The sequence below is a fragment of the Chiroxiphia lanceolata genome, chromosome 1 (assembly GCF_009829145.1).
Source record: "Chiroxiphia lanceolata isolate bChiLan1 chromosome 1, bChiLan1.pri, whole genome shotgun sequence".
Classification (NCBI taxonomy): Eukaryota; Metazoa; Chordata; class Aves; order Passeriformes; family Pipridae; genus Chiroxiphia; species Chiroxiphia lanceolata.
In genome coordinates, this window is record NC_045637.1 from 30,697,420 (window position 1) to 30,716,604 (window position 19,185).

The 19,185-nt window shown below is 39.8% G+C and overlaps 1 protein-coding gene and 1 long non-coding RNA gene across 2 annotated transcripts in view; both read right to left on the reverse strand.

Annotated features, from left to right (window-relative positions):
- The window catches only part of PKIA (cAMP-dependent protein kinase inhibitor alpha), a 44,880-nt gene extending 43,814 nt beyond the window's left edge, over positions 1 to 1,066 (reverse strand). The window contains exon 1 of the mRNA XM_032684526.1: positions 870 to 1,066. The gene's annotated coding sequence lies outside the window, so the exon portion shown is untranslated. The remainder of the gene's footprint in view (positions 1 to 869) is intronic.
- A 5,290-nt stretch (positions 1,067 to 6,356) lies between these two features.
- Positions 6,357 to 17,034, reverse strand: LOC116791200. Its single transcript, XR_004358643.1, has 3 exons — positions 16,912 to 17,034; positions 8,385 to 8,611; positions 6,357 to 6,430 (listed from the first exon to the last, which is right to left on the reverse strand). It is a non-coding gene; the product is annotated as an uncharacterized LOC116791200 (long non-coding RNA).
- Positions 17,035 to 19,185: the final 2,151 nt, after the last annotated feature.

The following is a 19,185-nucleotide window of genomic DNA, read 5'->3' on the forward strand; positions in this document are numbered from 1 at the left end:
TCTCTTCTACTTAATTAAAAAACACTTTTCATTTGATGTTGAGACCTGTGTACGTACCACAAACAATGAGCAACGTCAATGGCCAATCTACAATTTGAATGCCCTCTTAATTTTTCCACTTCTACAGATGACATGGTGAAAGAGCAACTCACTAATTCTTCCATATAACAAACATTCATCTGAATTTTGTTACTATTTTGTTTATCACGAATCTTGTGCTGGATGATAAAAACGGAAAAAGAAAAAACCACACAACTCTCCGAAAAAGTCAACAGAATCCATTTTGGTGTTAAGGGCTGGTTCTCCAACTTCTACACTCTTTAGTTTCCTGTGAAGCGACTTCCAAATCCAGGTCTGTACATGAGACGACATCCTTTTTTGCTTCTGTTCTCCTGAAATCCTTCTGCCCTAAGATGTCTTCCCCGTCACCCATCACTCGAGGAATGCACATCGAGTCGAGGAGAGCCCGGGGGAGCCCGGGGCGCAGTCCCGCACCTGCCGCAGTGCTCACAGCGCTCCCGCCCTCGCCCCCGTCCTGTGCTGCGCCACTGACAAAATGCCCCTCGGCCGCGCCGTCCCTCCTGACACGGACACCGGGAGCAGCCCGGGCCGCTCAGCGGGGGCTGGCACGGGGCCACCGCACATCCTGGCAACGAAAGATAAAACGCAACACTGTGGCGCTTCGGAGAGAGCAGCCTCGCCGGTTTTGGAGGGAACCGCGGGAGAAGGCAGGAGAGAGAAAGAGAAGGAAGCTCGGCGGGCCAGCACAGCCCCAGTCCGTGCCGGCGCTGGACAGCCGGAGCTCCGGGCCGGAGCGTTCCCCCTGGCCAGGCAGCGCCGCAGCCCCCGCGCCCGCAGCTCCCGCTCACCTTTCAGCGACCGGCTCAGCGCATCTTCCTCCCTCCCTCCCGCAGCGGCTGCTGGTGGCGGCCCAGAGCCCCTGGGCTCTGCGGGTGCCCGGTGCTGTTCCTTCCTCAGCTGGCGGCAGCTCCCTCTGTCACTTCACCCCCACATCCCGACGCCGCCGGCAGCTGCTGCTGCTCCTAAATTCACGGCGCTCCGGCGGCATGAAGTCATCCTCCCCGCCCCCTCCCCGGGCCGCCGCACTCCGCTCCCGCCGCGGGGGGGTAGGCGGCCCCGCTGCCCGGCCGCCCGAGCGCCGCGGGGCTCTGGCGCTGCACCCGCACGGGAGGGGCCGGCGCTCCCGCGGGAATGCACGTGCCCGGCTGCCCGGGAGGCTGCGGGGGCGGCACCGTCCCCCGGCGCTTGGCGGCGGGACGGGGATCCCTCCCCGGGCACGGCGGCGGGATGGGCCACTCCGCCCCCCTCAGCCCTCCCCTCCCTGGAGTCCCCTCCGCGGGCCGTGGGGAGCGCGGCGCTGCCGCCCGGCTGGTGGGGCTGTGTCTGCCGCTCGCCTCGCCGGCTCACCCGGCCGTACCGGGCTGAGCGGCGGGGAACGCGGGAGGGCAGCACTGCAAGGCCGAAGGAGAGCCTCCCCCGGGAGAGCCGTGTGCCTGTCTCACTGTTCGAAGGAAAATCCGCTGTAATCGCTCGTGCTCGTGTGTGGGCACCCAGCTCCCACTCTCAACTCCCTGGGCCTCAGGGCACGCCAGCACTTGCAGCCCGGGCCCCTAAAAAATGCAGCGCTCCCTGGGGCGGAGGGGAGTTCCTCTGGCAGCAGCTCCTGCTCTGTGCCTGGAAGGGGAGAACAGAGGAAGGGCACTGTGCTGTGCTCAAGGTCACATGGGCATGCTTCTCCCTTACCAAGGGCGTCCTGATATGTCTGAGACCCAACAGTAGGCACCATGTCTATTTTTGTTGTTCAGAGAGTGCTGTGCATGTACTGAGTAACCGACAGGCTCATAAGGAAGGCTGGATTCCTATCACAGTTTACAATCCCATGACCCATCCCATGTGCAGGACAAGCACAGCTATGTTGCTGCATAAATAACACCAGGCAGTCAGTTCAGATAGATAATACATGTCGCCAGTGCATGTCAGATCCCTGTAGTCTAAGAGCCCTTCATATTTTATGAGCAAAGCAGAGTTGTGTCTAGTCAAGACAAGTCATGCTGGACAAGCTCCCAGAAAAACCAAACACTGGAGTTTCCAAGGTGCTGTGCCAGTTTAATTGACCTGGTGGTCAAGTGGTGCCTCAGCAAGGTTTTGGAGTTGACCCAAATCGGAAGTGTTGATGATTTCCATGGTGGTAAGGTCTGAAACAAAAAGAGCTGTTTCGATGGCCTGGTTATAGATAGAATGGTTGTCTGTAGTAGTAGAGGGAAGAAGAAAAAGGGAGAAGAATCTCATTAAGGTGTAGTCCTTAATCACAGTCTCTCAGAAGAAATATAAAAACTCTGAGCCTAAGTTCCTCTTTGGAAATTGATTGTGTTTATTTTTATAGCGGTTATGGTAAGGCTTTTCACCTTAGTCCTACAGTTGTGCTGTTTTGGGCTGCCTCTGCTTACTTCCTGCCTTGAACCTCTTCTGCTGATTGGCATTGCAGACCTGGCAGCAACTCAACAATGATATTTAACTTCAGGAGACAGTGTGTTAGATTAGGTGATTAAAGGGTCATCTCCACACGCACAGAGGAACCAAGAGGCACTTGGGCAGGCAGGGGAGCCCCATCAGAGAAAGGAAGTCCATGCCCAACCCTTTCCAGGGAAGCCTCAGCCCCATAAAGCTGGGGGAACACCCAGCTATAACCAAAAATCTCCATGTGTCACCTCACAGACTGAGGGTGTTAACTACCATGGGACATAGGACACATAATCGGGAGAACATTTTGGGCTTGTTAAAGCTTAGCATGGGATGTTTAGAGCAAGAGTCAAAGGCAGGAAAGGGAAGGGATTGAGATGATATGGGAATTAACAAGTGTGAGAAAATAGTGGGAGGTAAGATAAGGAGGTAAATAGGGCTAGTCCTGTGTAAACAAACTGCTGGTCAGTATGCTTGTCTGGCTATGCCCTGCACCTGATCAGCTCAGTCTCTCCTAGACTAGACTCTGTTTCTAAATCTTACTGTGTGAGAGGTCTCCCTGTTCTATATGTGTGTCTCAGTATGGGGTGCAAGTGCCAGCAGCAAGAGTCACACTTCAGGTTACAGGGACCCATGCCAGAGAGGAGGTCAGGATTTCACCGTTCCTGTCATCTGTGTTTGCTTGAGTGTTTCTGTCTACACTGATCTGTGTGGTTGGCCATGTGTATATTTATATATATATATTTATGTATACGTACACTCTGTGTGTGTGTGCCTGTTAGGAATGTGTGTGCCTGTTAGGAGTATGTGTTCAGACTTGCTATTGACTAGACCTAGGAAAATGTTGCTATGGCAGCCTCTCTTCTGTTGGGCTATATGGTTCAGCAACTCATAACACAATCCACTAAATGATCAGCATACTAGAAAATCCTTCATCTGTTAAAAAGCAAGACTTATTATTATAATTATTATTATTTCATTGGTAGCAGTACACTCCAAACTCAAGAAAAGCAAATACTCTTTGCCCGAGAGTTTTAATTAGTACTATTCAATATACATAATTGCTAAAAACAAGGAAGAACATATGGGTAAGACACCTATAGGATTTTATTTTAGTAGAAAAATGCATAGGTGTTCATCATTTAGCAACATTCACAAAGCCTGTTCTACACAGAGAATATAATATTTGATTTAGTAATTATGGATTCAATCAGTTTAAAATGAATGCCAATATAAATTGATTGAAATCTAAGTACTTCAGCTTTAAAAAGGTATGCTGTCAGGAAAATAGAAGGAAAAATAGTGAAATCTGTTGAACTTCTGAATATGGTGAAAGTCTGGAAATTTCTTTAATAAATGAGAAGAACGTTGTATAAAGAAGACTCAATATTTATCTGCAAAAGGAGTGACTTAAACAAGACAGTAGAAGTAGCAGGAGGAGAAAGCTGAGGCTTAGAGGTAAGAAATAGAAAGGATAAGATTTGCCAGCTTTCACATTAAAGTAGATGGTTAAAATAAATAATAAATAATAAAAGGTGCATCACTTGTAAAAATGTAAAGAAATTACTAAATGATGAAGTTGTGCTCTTTTCTTATTGAGGACGGGGTAAAAAATCTACGCTGTCTTTCTCAACCTGAGTACTCACTTTCTTGATAATTGATGGCTGGAGTAAAGCATGGAGCAAAGGAAAAACAATTAAGGGGAATGAATTGGATATATATATAAATGGATTATTGTACTGCTTCCACAGTGAAATTAAAATCAAGAGCGTGTTCAAGTTTCAGGAGTAAAGCTCTATCTAAATTTTTTAAGTCAAAGCCAATACCTTATTCCTGGAGTTAGTCAGGCAGTACCAATATTTAAGAAAAGAGAAGAGACCTAGGAAATTTCAGTTACATTAAATAGTTGATGATAACATGCAACACTGAAATTCAGGGGTGTTTTTACTAAAGAACCCATTTGATAAACTATAGAATATAGAGATAGGTGTACATGTGAAAGATTAGGTATATGAAGGATGTCAAAAAGTTGTCCTGTTAAGATATCATTCTGGAGAAAAGTTAGGGGTAGCATTTCAAAAATTTGGATTTGATTTTTTTAATGCATTTTCAGTAGTGGTCTTGGTAAGTAAGTACAAATTAATTAAAATTGGGTAAAAAACACAAGCAGTATACAGGATGTTTAGAATTACATACTAGCCAGATGAGGAGCAAAATCATAGAGCTGGGATGAAGTTTTAATGGAAAAAAAAGGCAAAACTTTGATTATACACTGGAGACTCAACATCTGAAAATCACAAAGGAAAGAAAAATTCATAAATATTAGAGATTCTGGAATGACTCTGAGCTAGCAGTGTCATAAAGTTTTGAGAAGGGAAAGTGTATTTTTATCACGTATCAACTGTGTCTAGTATAGATATGGAATTTTGTTGACCTGGTTGTATCTCACCTTATCTGTTCGAGTTTGCTGTGGCAACAGTTGTCAGTAGAAAGTGTGTTACGATTAACAAATGGTTTTACAGAAAGCTCTTTCTTTTTAGCAATTAACCGCTGACTTACGGACACTTTGATCAAGTGGTCAAGTAGTGACCACTGATATTTCTGACTGCTGAAAAATAAGAACAAATGGCAAGAATCAAGTCCATCCAGAGAATAATTTGTAGGAATTGTGTAAACAAGGCAAATATGCATGTATACATGAACTGTGAATTGTAATAGTAAAGTTGAGAAGATACTTTCATACATTGCCTCTAGATTTGACTTCGTTGTCTCTGTAACTTAGAGAATGTGTGTGTCTTTCCTGAGTTCTTGGTCTATGTTTAAAGACAGAGTAAGGTAAACTCCTATGGGCCAATTTTTACTTCATTTTTACCTATTCATTTACTGCATCAAAAACCTATGCCATAGATTGTATAGCAGTACTTAGTAGCTTATTGGAGCTTTCTGAATCTCTCTTGTTAGGAAATACTTTGCAATCTTGCTCACATATATGTATGTGAATATATATAGAAATTATGTAAGACTTTTCATGAGCATTAGGACCTGCAGGAAGTTCCTAATAAAATGAAGTCCCCTGGACCTGACTTAGCTTTTTTACCAGTCTGCTTGGTGCCAGTGGTAAAAATGGCATAGACAATGAGGGTTGGTGAAAATGGATCTGATTTACACAACGTCTTACTAATGAAGGCATATATTATATGGAGAACTTTTGTGGTTTAGACCAGATAGCCACTTGCTAGTGACCACCCACAATTGGGTGAAGAAGAGAATTGAAAGTAAAAGACAACTCAAGGGTTGAGATAAAGATAGTAAAACAAAAACCACACACACAGGCAAAGCAAAACAAGGAATTCTTTGAACATTTTTCCTCTGCAGGCAGGTGTTCAGCCGTCTCCAGGAAAACAGGTGTCCATCATGCATAATGGTTGCTTAGGAAGACAAATGGCATGACTCTAAGTATCCCCCTGTTCCTTCTTCCCCCAGCTTTATATGCCGAGCATGATGCCATGTAGTTTAGAATATCCCTGTTCAGGGTCATCTGCCCCAGCTGCGTCCCCTCCCAACCCTTTGTTCACCCCCAGCTTGCTCGCTGGTGGTATGAGAAGCAGAAAAGGCCTTGACGCTGTGCAAGCCTTGCTCAACAGTAATGAAAACATCCCTGTGTTATCAACACTGTTTTGATATCAAATCCAAACTGTAGCACCATGCATAGCTATTATGAAGAAAATTAACTCTACTGCAGCCAGTAGTACAAGAATATAAGAAGATGCAAGGACTACTACACACTGGCTTCTTTAAAGTTTATATTCCTGAAACTAGGAAAATTGGTTGTACCAAGTATAAAAAAGAACCCATATCTCCCAGCTTATGTGGCAGTTAAGTTCTTTTCATGCCTTCTAAAATTCTGATTCTTTTAGAATCTCTGCAGTGCAAGCCAATGTGCTATTTCCTGGAGAACAATAGATAATTCTGTTATAACCAAATTATTTATCATAGTTTGCCATAGGCTTTTTTTTCCCTTTTAATACTAAACTCAATACTAATGTACACTTTAATAGCAGGGTTTTTCTGGATTTCCTCAGACTGCATTTAAATGAAAACATGACAATGAATAAGCAGTTCTTATAAAATTTCACCAGTTTTTGTTAACAGATCTGGGTAAAAATTTTACATAAGCACTCAAAAAATGACAGAAAAAAACAATTGTCACATGTCACCAGCAGTGCAGTTTAAGATACTGAACATTATTTTACAGTTCCCATGGAGAATATAGTAGAGTACAGTCCCTGCTGGATATCAAAATAGTCTTACTGATATTGAAATACTATGTAAGAATGCACCATAAGAACCCTGAGTTACACCCCTTAATAAGTTAATGCCCAGCTGATCCCTCTGACACTATTTATAATTTCAGGTCCCACAAATATAATTATGCACAAAATAAAAACTGCTATAGGCTTTCTACTAAGAAGAGACAGTATTTAAAAATATTGATATTAGAAGTATTGTTTCTGCAGATATTTTTTAAAAGCAAATAGATTAAGCTGTCTCTACATGAACAATGTTTCAATTCCTTACTCCTTCTTTCTTTATTCTTTCTATTAAAGCTTTATAAGCCTTTAAGTAAATAAAATAAATGAACACATTTTGTTCAGTTGGTTGTGGTGTAATATCTATGACAGAAATAGTGACTCAAAAGTCCTCTGATGAAGAAGAACATTGCAAGAGGAACTACAATGTCAACAATATCCAAGTAGACTTATAACTAAAACCATCATCAGTAAAATATACTTAGAGAGGTATTTCTGCAATCATTCCAAACCATTTGGGAGGGAATAATTATTTAAGTAAATTCTGATTGATCACTTGATAACTATCAAAAGAATATGAATTTAAAAGGATTCAGTACATTATTTTCTAATCTACAGCAACAGGAATTTTCAAGTAATACGGTCTGGTTATAACTAGTTTAGAATAACCAAACTCTGGATGCAGAAAGCCTCTGCCAGTGTTTCTCGGTATCCTCCTCCTAAGCTAGTTGCGTATTTTCTTAGACTGGGACGCTTAAGTTTTCAAGGCAGGGACTGGTCAAAGATTCGGTTTGTACGATACTGTTAGGCACTAACAAAATACACTGAGAGTAATTTATGACACTTAATAACACTATGATGTTTTAACTTTTTTGCGCAAGACCCAGTTCAATCCAAAGTTACAAGTTCTTTCAGCTGGAAGTAATGGTAGTTGTATGTGTACAGGGGCAGGTCCTGGCCCATAGCCTCCTTGACGTCAATAGGAACAGATGTGTTCTCCTCTTTTTTTTCCCTTGGGGCTTCCAGCATTGTCTTAGTACAAAGAAGTCTGATTTCTTAACGCTTTAAATTGCAACCTGCTTGCGTTTTCTTATTTTCTTATTTCCCACCATCAGCTTCATTGCTTGTTTATACATTTTCTAAACTTTGTAGGAATAATAGTCCCATTGTAGCATTTTCTATGTTTAAAAATACATTACTAGAACTGGGATATAATGCGTCCTTCCAAGTGGGAAAAATAACTTATAACAATATAATGCTGTTATAATCATATGCCATCAGGGGAGAAATTAAGACATTAAGCAATCTCAATTCTGACATTAGCCATAATGTCTTCTAAGTTCTTGACTTGCTAACCTTTGTTTTTCATATTTTTAAATGTAGTATGGGGAATCTGTTATTTTTAAATTTTAAAAAATCCTGTTGTGACAATTCTGATACCTACATAGGTCTTCCATATGTTTACTTGTGTGAATGGATATCTAGTGATCTAGGGAAAAGTTGTCCCCAACGGGGGTTGGATTAGGTGATCTATAAAGGTCCATTCCAACCAAAACCATTCTATGATATTAAAGTGAGATTGTAGTACCTTACCTCTTGTTTCCACAACTATTTGTCAACAGTTGAAAAGCAAAACCTGAAGAATCTTGATGTATGTTGTTCATGTCCTCTTTTAACTCTATCTTTGCATTCTATTGGATCTTCAAGCTATTTCCCATCTTCAGGTTTCTTACACCAGCCCCCACAGATGTTAGTTGCTCCTCATTCTTTCTGCTAGTATTCAACATAGCTCCTCTCCATGTTGTGGGATTTCCCACTTCCTAATAATATATGGTGAAAAAAAAAACCAAATTAGAGGATCTAGAGTTCAATTTCACTTCATCTCTTCACAACTACCAAGTGACATTTTGGCCTGTCACCATATCCCATCAGCTCTTTCTGAAAAGCCTGAGCCGATGTACTCCTCTAATCTGAACCAATTCTTTGCTCACGTCACTTTTGCGTTTGAGCTTTGCATCTTCATCTGCCATGCAGTCTGAAGCCAGATAGACAGAGTTGGCTGTCACAGAATAAACAAAGTGAAAATTTTAGCCTTCCAGAGCTGGTACGAGGTAAGTACTTAATGAAAAGTCCTATTGACTCTTCTCTGGAGTGTATTTTGTGAGAATGGGATCTTAGAAGTGGTTGTTGTTGAAACTCCCCAGTTCTCTCTGAGCATATGTAATTTTCAGACTTTCAAGGATTTCAATATGTTTGAATATTAGTGATTATTTCAGTTCCTCATCCAAAACATGTGGACTAAAGAGAGCTCATCAGATTTATTGTTATACTGGTTGGAGTTACTCTGACAATTTTTGGAAGAAAATAATTTTCTTATAACAATAAAGTACATTTTGAAGCTTGCACAGCTCTTAATCTTATAGGTCAAATGATTAAAATTTGCAAACATAATCAAGAGTAAAAGAGTCAAGTCCAAAATGGGGAGTAAGTCCTGTAACAGAGAGGCTATTTTTAGTATAGGTCTGTGTGCAGTGTCCACATTTCATTTTATTTAGATGCCTTCCTAGGAGTTCAGCTTCAATTCATGTTTAGCATTTAATGTACAGTGTATTTCTTTAACTGTCATTGATACAGATTTTAAATTCTGTAAAGTTTTAATTCTGATTCCAGATTTCTTCTCTTAACCTGTTTGTTTTAGTGGAGAAACCCATTTAAGATGAGTCAGTGAGTCCAGGTGCTTATTGTTACGTAAAAGCCTTTAAAGAGATGTGTCCAAAAGATTGTCCACTCTTCATTTTACAGTGCAGCAGAGAGCCTATTGCAACACAGATAAGATCTTTAATTTAAAAAAAAAAAAAAGACAAATAAAAAAACCTTTACTACCAAAACTTGCAGTGCATAACAGGGAATAGAGAAGCAAAGACCATGAGAGCTGCCAAAACCTGGTGCTTCTGCAGATGTAGAAAATTTGACAGCAAAAATGTGCCACAGTGTTTCTATATACTTTGGGTTATTCACTGCTAAGACAGTTAAAACGAGCCAAGAAACATGAGAATGCTGTCTGTCTGACCAGAGAAAATACATATTTTCCTAATCCAAAATCTAGCACAATGCAATAGTTTGGTTTTAGGCAGATTTTTCAGTAACATGCCAGCACCCCTAAAACTTTATCTAAAATAATTTCTAAGACTGAAGAATGCCTGTTTGGATTCTATATATTAGCTTTGCTTCCTGATTCCCTTTCTGTATCCCTTTCTGTTCAGTATTCTTGGGCAAATCTTTTCAGTTCAGAATTAAAAAAAAATAAAAAACTCAATTTTGGATGGTGGCTAATCTTAGTTTTCTAAATAAAAGAAGCTTGTGGGTTGCTTGTAGTTTTTTAAATGTTGGTGAGTAGGCGGCAGTTAAACATATCCAGTTCTGGTTTTCAAGGCATTTGCAGTTCTCAGTTGTTTCTTTGGGTACCATATTCTGAAACTTTTGGTTGGGTCCTTGCTCCTGCCTTTTCCTGTACAAATGTAGTGCTTCCTGACTTTAGTGCAGTCAGGACAACATTGGACATTTGGAGTTCCAATTAGTTGATAGTCATCCTTAGGAATATCTTTTATAAGTTAAGACATCTGCAAGTTTCCTGAGAAATCTTTTCTTTGTTGTATAGGTGTGTATATTTCATGGGTTTTTTTTCCACCACAGACTAAAAAGAGGCAAATTCATTACTAATAATTGCTTTGTCAAAAGCTGTTTGGTGGTTTTGATTAATACAGTTAGGGTGTTGGGGCTTTCTGCTCAAAAATATTATTTCCCAAACCAAGTATTTTGTGATTCTGTATCAAAGCTATTGAATCTTCTCTTTCAAAACATAATTTTATAAAAACTAGTTGACTTGTAATTTTTTTGGTTTAGTTTTGCTCTTTTGTTTCTGAGTGTATTGGTAACTGCTTCTTGTGCCTGCCCACTCATAAGCTCAATGCCTCAGTGGGAATCCCATTTTCAAGTCAATCTGTAGCTGTGGATTTATTTGGGTCTGTTTACATTCCTAGAGCAAACTGTGTCAGACATGAAACAATAATCTTTTGGAGATGACTTTCTCAACAACAGGTTAATGAGATATTGTTTTGTATTATGAGGGGAAAAAAGGCTATTGGAAAAATAGTACAAATTTCAGCAAGAGTTGAATGGAAGGTACAACTGTCACAGAATCCTTCTGCAAAGACTTCCTCCAGATAAAAGAGAAGGGATTACCAAGGAAGAACTTGTAAGAGATTTAGTAGGTGTTTTAACGAGCTCAGATATTATTGCGATAAACGGGAAAAAATTTGTATGATTGGTGGAACACTGACATTTTATAATGGGTGTGAATTTCATTGTACTTGTAGCAATATGAACAGTCAGACAGATTACATTATATGAAATGAGCCTTGGATAGCAACACAGGCAGTATCTTCTAGAAGTAATACCAAATTGCACGACAGTGGAGCAGCAGAGCATGCTCCATCTGAAAAGTGTCATTGGACAGTGTATGCTAGCTATCTCAAGGCAATGAAAGATTAGTTGAGTGGATAAGTATCTGAACAGCAGACTTGCAACTGGAAATTTGTTGGCGAAATGTATTTTCTAGTTTTGTTAAATAGGACCTCTGTCGCTGCTGCCCGAAGTCACAGTTTTATTCATTTCAGTTTCATAAGCAACTACAGTTTTCATCATGCTATGAACAGCATCTAATCAGTACGCGTAATCCAAACTGCCTCCTTTTTGAAATGGGAATTTTGCTAGAAATGTCAATAAAAACTGTGATTTGAGTTACCATGGCACAAAAAAGCTTTGACCTACATCAGGAGCTGATTAGGGTAGGTGCAGTACAAAACCAGCCACAAACCGAGATGTTTTGCTGTGTAGCTAACGTTCAAAGGATTAAGACACTGGTTAGTAGGATACAGTTGGGTACTTCAGTCCTGGTCTTTCCCAATATGCAAGAATCATAAAACAGGAGCAGCCAAAGTATTCATATTTACAGACATCATAAAAACAAATGGAACAGGGATGGCAATGAGATGACTTGTGAAGATGTCCCGTCTCAGGTCTAGAAGGTTTGCATGCAAACCCACGAATGTATGAATGCACAGAAATGAATACTGCAGTCAAAGTGATGGGATATAAAGTTCGTTATTGTAACAATGCTCTGACTTTGTACAAGCAGAACACATGGTAAAGCCAAAAAAAGAATATTTTGGTAATTCATAAGTACATAAATGAGATTTTTGATTGCATAGCTAAATAGGCAAAAGAAACCCCAAAAGTATTTTAGAAAGGTTTTGAAGAGAGACCATGGCTGAAATAAACTCTAGAAGGACAACAGGAAGAGAGTAAGGACAGAACTCCAAGAAGGCAAAGATACGAGTTAAGAGGTTACTTTAAAGGCCATCCTAAAAGAAGTGGGAAGAGACCAAGAATGTTATTTCACACAAATGAAAAAAAAATTGCCCAGTCAGCAGATTAAAAATCAGTGGGAAGTAGGAAGTACTCCTGGTTCTGAGATTTTGGTAGAGTGGTGGGAAGACAGAACAGAAACTTGTTTTTTCTTGCTTTCCCTTCCACCTCCCCAAAAAATATCTTTCCTTTGTTTTCTTAAAACAGTTACTGGATAAGTCAATAATACAATTCGTGCTTTAATTTAGTTTGCTCTAGAATCGGAGTTTCTAGGGATTTATCAGATATGTTGCTCTTTACTGTAGGGCTTTTCAGCTGAAGGTTGTCCTTAGATGGGGGAATGAACTCAATTTTTACAGTTATTTTATTTCAAATGTCTCTAAGAGACTTTGGATTATAATTTTCCATGTAATTATTGTAGCAAACATTTTCTAAATAAAAACTACATCCAAAATGGAACATATCTTTGTAGTATGGTCTTTGTGATAATTGCAATGACTCATTAATATGCAATGACAAAGAAAATTATCAGGCAAGAAGACATTAAAGAAAATTCTTTCACAAACAGCAACATTTCTGTGCCTTAAGAGTTTGGTGAATGTTTTGCACAGATAATATTCTTTTGTTAATTTTGCAGCTACAAGAACCTTCATTAAGATAGATGATTACCTGTAGTTTTTATCGTAAAAGAGAGAAAGTTAATAGACTTCTCTATTAACTTTGTTATCTATAGATTTGTCATTTGTGCTACAATATTCATTAAGAAAGAATTCTGCTGGGCAGACTTTGAGATGCTGTCTAAAACTCTGAGTAGGCAATGTGACTGTTGAATCTATAGAAACAAAACTATTATTTATATTCTCTGATGTGCAGTAAAGTTCTCAAAGAAAGTCTAGATCCCACAATGTCTTGGATGTTGTACATATGCGTAATAATAAAAACAAGATAATGTCACCTAGATGCTGCCTTGCCTTGACCTTCAGTGTCTAAGTTTTGCTCAAGTCCAAGTTGGAGTGGCTCTCCAGAGACTTCTTATCCTCTTTGATTGTCCTTAGAATTCCTTGAATACCTAAAATTAGGGTCTGGATATACTGAGGAAAAACTCAGACTGAGCATAAAAATCCTTGTCTTTTGCCTAAGCCCTACACAGTCTACAGTTTGTGTCTGCTTACTTAAACTCTAAAGTAATTCTGTCTTACAGCCTGGAGAACAGCTAACTGGTGCTGACAGCACTGACGTCACTAAAGAGCACATCATGGTGGTCACCTCATGCAGATATACAAAGGGATTAGTCTATATATATGGGTGTATATGTGTATCTTAGATATAGTCTAAATGATTAATGGACAGAGGGATAGAAGAAAGGGAAAAGGAGTCCTTCATATCTACTTTAAAAAAGGAGAAATGGAGCACATTGATATATGAGCAAGGTCAAATAAGAAACCTGTGACAAAGCTGGAAATTGAACAGTGAATTTTTAGTGCCTGAACCACTCTATTTTCTGTTAAGTATGGGGTGTTTTTATCCACTCTAATGGTTATCAGAAGATGACTGGATTGTTTTTTTTTTTTCTTCATGGTAAATTCGATTTTTCAACAGCTCTGTTTTTGCAGCAATGAAAGACGACATTGTGGAGCTGGTCTTCATTTCCAGATAGAGAGCAGTTAGCAAAAGATTGTTGAGTGGTGGTTCCTTATGACATACAAAGCTGTTTAAATAGTATTCTGAGAGAGAGTTGATAGCTTTGAGAGGTGGTTTTTATAGAGGAATGTTATAATGTACTGAACCAGTCAAACCTCAATTTTCTAACGGTTAACATAAGGAGGAAAGAACTATGAATTCTATTATCTTTACCAAACCATAAATTTTGTGGCTCCTGTAATTGCTTTATTTCAACACATTGAAATTTCTTTATTGCTGAGACTTTTTCTATGAACAAGATCCCCTCTTATGATTAAGCAGCAGAATAGGTTTATATCAATTTTATTTTCAGGGAAAAGCAACCAAACCTGAATATGTGGCAAGTTCTTTCATTTTACTTAGTTGTGTCATCCCATTATGTGTGAAGAGTTTTAATTTTAGTTAGTACATCTTAAGAATTGGATAATTTCCTAATTTTATTCAAAGTAATTAACCTGCAATAAAACATGATGTGACTGTGTGGTGGGTTGACCTCAGCTGGATGCCAGGTGCCCACCCAGCTGCTCTTATCACTCCCCTTCTCAACTGGACAGGGGAGAGAATAAGGTGGAAAAAACCACTTGTGGGATGGGATAAGGCAGTTTATTTAAAGTAGAAAAAGTAAAGCGAAAGCTTGTGCATGCAGAAGCAAAGCGAAAGATAGCAGGGTTTATTCTCTAATTCCCATGAGCAGCGATGGTCGGCCACTCCCGAGAAGCAGGGCTTTGGTACGTGTGACAGTTCCTCAGCAGGCAGCCATTGGAGATAATGAATGCCCACTCTCCTGCTCCTTGCCTCAGCTTTTATATCTGAGCTGACATCATATGGTATGGAATATCCCTTTGGTCAGTTTGGGTCAGCTGGCCTGCTTGGGTCCTGTCCCAGGATCTTGCACCTCGACTGAGGAAGGAATGTTACAGAGTTGGTGCTGTGCTCAGCAGTAGCCAAAACACAGGTGTGTTGTCAACACCTTTCTAGCTGCCAACGCAAAGCACAGCACTGTGAGGGCTACTGTGGGGAAGTGAACTCCCAGCCAGACCCAATACAGACTGTTATATCAAGGCACAGAAATCACCTCTCCAGATGGATGGTTTTGCTAATGAAGTGTTTTCCATAATTCTATCTTTTTTTTAACAAATTCATTACTTCAGCATTGGCATAGATATTTAGGCTAGGTCAGGAAACAGAAACAAGCCTGAATCAATCTTTATTTTTGTAAAAGGTAACTGGCCTTCCCCTTGCTTCTCTGATGGTTTAGCCACTAAAGGTTTGGAATCTGCTGAAAAATTCTGCTTCAGTTTGCCATTCTAGGCAGATATAATGTCTGCGTGTGAATGTAAAGCTTTTCCTAAAGTTTTCTCAAAGCTTCACCAAATATAAAATAATGACACTGCCAAAATTTATCCATGTATCCCTGTCAGGCCTCTATTGATTCTTCATTATTCCAGTTCTAAATTGAATACAGCCTCAGGGAAGGAGACATTTATGTAAGAGGGTTACAGTGGAAGAATCTGTGTCCTGATCCTGTATATGAAAAACAGGCCTTGGAACCAGCATGTCTTCAGCTAATTAAATGTGGCCATTCTTCTCCTTGAAGAAAGGATGTTTTTCCCTGCAAGTTACCAGGGTGCTTCATAGTCTTTTTCCTTTGTTACAGAATAACTTTGGCTGAGGAAACTAAAACTGAACAAGTAAAAAAGTAGTCTTGATAGAATTAATATTGTTTGCTTGTATAGATGAAAAATTTGTAAATCCTAAACATTCCCCGAGAAAGTTATTTCTCCTGTGTAGCAAGGTTTTTCTTCTTCCGTTCCTCTGTTTATTTGCTGTTCAGAGAAATAGTCCTTTGGGAAGGGGATTTCTTCTGATTTTATAGGAAAGTCCTAGCCTCTTTTGATAATGCCAGTAGCATGTAATAAAGAGATTAAGAAGACTAGTATTTTTTAGGGTGTTTTGCTTACAATGTGTCATATTCCATAAGCATAATTTCAGTGCTGTCTGATATCTCAAATGATGGTGATTTGAGGCAGCATGACATTAAAAACCTCTCACTTGTTCTAGAGTAGATAGCAGCTGGATGTGGCTATTCAAATCTACATTCTGAGAAAGAACAACATGGGAGAATTAAGGCAAATTCAGAAATACAGCTGGTGCACTTAATCGCACAAAAACTAAGTTCATCACTTATTCAGCATTCTTTGTGTCTAACAATGCCATGGGAAAACAAAGGCATGTTTTTTCTCCTAGAATGGACTGGGCAGCTCTGTTTCTTTCCTCCCTTGTTTCATTAACAATATATGTATTGTCTGAACACTTTGCATGAATATTTTTTGCAGTGGATGCCTTGTCTGTCTTGAACTCTGTAGATCCAGTGCTTTAATATTCTGAAGGTTTCACATGCCTCAGAATCTATATTTTATTGGTAATCTTTGTGTCTAAGCCTCAGAAAAAGTAACAAAATAATTGTGAAAAACAGACCTTACTGTCTGGTAGCAACATGCACTATAAATACACTAAATAAATGCACATAAGATGCACTAAATTCATATTGTGGCTAAAGATTTTTTTTTCCCTAGGACACCTAGTGAAGAAAAGCTGAATTATCTGTTTAAGCAACAAGAACAACAAAACTCAACCAAAACCCAAAAAAACAAAGTGTTGCAAATAAAGCATTAAAAGAAATAATCGTTATGGGGATAACTAAAAGGTTTTGTTAATGATAAAATGATAATCGATTTGATGATTGAAAATCTGGTAAACGAATGGTGATAAAGTAATAATTTAATATTAGTTAAGCAATGATTTAAAAATTAATTGATAATGATTTGACGATGGTTTAAATGATGATTTAAATGATAGTTTAGATAGTGATTAGACATTGATTTAGACAACAATTTAGACAGTAGTCAAACACTACAACTTAGCACACTTCTAATAATTGTGATATAGCTGGATATATATAAATGACTCTAGCACACAATATATTTTAGACCTAATGTAAAATGTTGCTTACTTCATTATAGATATCAGATGCTGGATAAAGCGTCTCTTGACCTCGAGGAGTAACCTTGAGGCACAGCCCTGATCATGAACAATCTAGAGGGCTGCTGTACAACCAGTAGCATGCAGGAGAACGCAGGGGACTTAGGGGAACCACAGGTTTTTATAGTCTAAAGTGATTGACTCGTAGGCAGCCCCCCTCCCTTGGTGTATGTGCAGGGGTGCAGCTGTAGCAGTTTTAGTTCCAGTCCCACTTCGGGCTCCTGATAAGACACAGGCTGTACTCCTTTGTTCCTGAGAAGATGTAGCCCAGCATGGTCCTCACAGTCTGCCCAGTAGGGCTGATTCCAGTCAAGACTCTCTGGTCTGTGGTGCTTGAGCCATGGTGCTTTTTGCTCATGCAGGGAGGGTGCCTCTGTCACACCAACTTACCATGTAAGAGAACACAATGAGAGGCAGCAGCAAAGAGAAGGGGGGAGATACAGAAGGATATTTGTGACATGTTTCTACTTGAAAGTTCCCATATGCAGTAAGTGAAAAAGGAAACTTCACTGTGAGGGTAGAAGACCACTGGAACAGGCCCAGAGAAACTGTGGAGTCTCCTCCTCTGGAGATATCCAAAACATAACTGGATGCAATCCTGTGTGAAGGTGCAAGATTCAGGATGGGAAAGATTGGACATGTATTAAATTTTTCAAATAAATTGGAAAAACCTGACATGCCCATGAGTAGAAGTCCCATTCCAATCCGTGTTCAAAAGCATAAAAGAGTTACCAGATCTGGTCAATGACATACAAATGTCACCAAAATTCTCCACTGATGATTTATTTGACAAATTGAATTTACCCAGCCTACCTAATTAGCTTAAGCAAATCCTGTTAACCTGCTTTGAAATTCTGCTTTCTCTGTTTGTGTTGTTTTTAACTATTTCTTGTGTCGCAGCATGCTGTAAGAGGACCATCACAACAGATATTTTCTAACTGTGCATCAAACAAACAAGAGAGGGGGAGATGTGAAGGAGCAAGATTCAGGATGGGAGTGGTTCCAGGTGTGGAGAAAGACATACAGCAATTGACAGGACTTTATTATATGGACTTTACCGTTATTATGTGGCTTCAGATATGTGTATTGCCACAGTGCACAGCCTGGGCATGCCCGGGCTTGCCATGAGTCTTGCCTGCTCCCTGCTTCCCCGCTCCCCTCTCTTATAGGCTGAAGAAGCTGCAGAGAGGAGACAGTTACCATTCGCCCTTTCCTTCCCCGGTTCCCCTCACGTTCTTCCCCCTTTGCCTGTGTCCCTACCCCGATTTTCTCCCCCGTTTGTCTGTCTCATGCTCCACCCCATGTTCTAGCCCTTTCCCTGCCTAAACTCATAAAACCCCGGGCACACATCAATGAAGTATTTTACTTGCACCTCTGCCTTGACTCCGGACCCGTCTGTGCTGTGTCATGGCCCCATCCCCCCTCGGACCCTGGCAATCCTGTGCAACCTGCTTCAGGTGAATGTGCTTTAGCAGGGAGTTGTACTGGATGACCTCCACAGGTCCCTTCCAACCCTAACCATTCTGTGATTCTATAATACTCTGAGTTGTTGATTCTAGGAATGCCTGTTATGAGCACAGCAAAACAGTTTATATGCACTTGGGTTTTGGTTCTTTCTTTCTTTTTGGTTTTTTTTTTTAGTAAATTAAAAAACTAGAATGGCATAGATAAATTGAACTTTTTTTAAAGACTGTGTAAAAGCAAGATAGAGAAAGAGGATATAGCTCACCTAACGATGCAAGAACGCAGGGGGTTTTATAAAAGATTAGGTTGTGACTTGTCCCAAATCTCAAACACAAAGAACTAATTTTTATTGAAGTAATTAAAATTTGCCAAGCCAAGTAAATTTGCCAACCCACATGAAAATTTACTGAAGAAAGTTAAATTCTTGGGTAGCATGAGTAAGAGAGAATTACAAAAAAAAAGAAAAAAGCAAAACAAAACAAACCCCAAACCAGAAAAGAGACTGTAACAAAAAGGGGAAGCAAAGGTCAAATTTATAATCCATAGAAGTTGTCTTGTCAAGATCACACCAATCAACATGAGATCATCCAATGCAGGTGTGTGTAATATCATAGTGTAACTACAAAGGATTGTACCGACTGCACCAACCATACACAAAAGAGAATCTTCCACCTCAGAAAAGACCATGAAGTAATAACACCAGTACAGCAAAAGCAATTAGAAAGCTGTCTTTAAAAAAAAATAAAATCTAATTAATGGGCCTATGTTGTTAGAAAAATCC